The following is an 808-nucleotide window of genomic DNA, read 5'->3' as shown; positions in this document are numbered from 1 at the left end:
TTCCTCCACCAACGCGAACCCCAGTTAGATTTAGGCATGCTACACTTTTTAGTTATTGGGAGAACCCAAGTACTCTCTTTCGTCAACTCACCTCAAACCCTAGCCGCCGCCTCTCACTGAAACCCTAATCCATGGCTTCCCAAACTCATCGGAGGCCTATACCGGCCTCCCATGGCTTCTATGCGCTCATCTCTGAGGTCCTATGACCAGACCTTGAAGGGGTCTCGACCAAGCCGTTGCTCGATGATTGTTCTCCGGTTGCCTTCAACCTCTGTCCGGCCAGTCATGGCCATTCGAGCTCGATTTTCGACTATCCTGCCTAGATCTGGAGTTTCCAAAGCCTTTCTCATCGCCTGGGTTTCTTATGAAACCCTAGCTCTAAGGTTCCTTCAATTTATTTCTTAGATCTGCTCCAAGATCTATATGTGTTTGAACGTTATGAGCATGTTCTCAAAGTTTCCCCAATTTTTTGCTTTCAAAACTCTATGTTCTTTTAACTATGGTTTTAGGTTAAGTTATTTCGAAGTTCCTCTCTTATTCTTGGCATGTTTCTAACTTTGTTTGTTTGTTTTCCTTATCTGAGTAAGCATGTTGAAAACCCTAATTTTGTGATTGTTTGAGTCTGTTTGTTAAGATTTCATTTGATTCATACGCTGATCATCTCTAGGTTTGTTTGATGTTAAAAACCCTAATTTTGAGAATTTATTCGAGTTCATGAGCCTATCTGTCTGGTTTACTGAAAACCCTAATTTTTAAGGGTTTCACTTGGGACTCTGAAATTGCTTGTTGTTTCACCTGTTTGTCGTCT

At 41.8% G+C, this 808-nt stretch overlaps 1 protein-coding gene across 1 annotated transcript in view; it reads left to right on the top strand.

Moving 5' to 3' along the window:
* Nucleotides 1-808, top strand: part of LOC109237733 (receptor-like protein 12) — a 16,446-nt gene that overhangs the window by 1,172 nt on the left and 14,466 nt on the right. The window lies entirely within an intron of this gene.

This window comes from Nicotiana attenuata, chromosome 1, assembly GCF_001879085.1.
Source record: "Nicotiana attenuata strain UT chromosome 1, NIATTr2, whole genome shotgun sequence".
NCBI classification, from domain to species: Eukaryota; Viridiplantae; Streptophyta; class Magnoliopsida; order Solanales; family Solanaceae; genus Nicotiana; species Nicotiana attenuata.
This window is presented reverse-complemented; position numbering and strand designations above follow the sequence as displayed.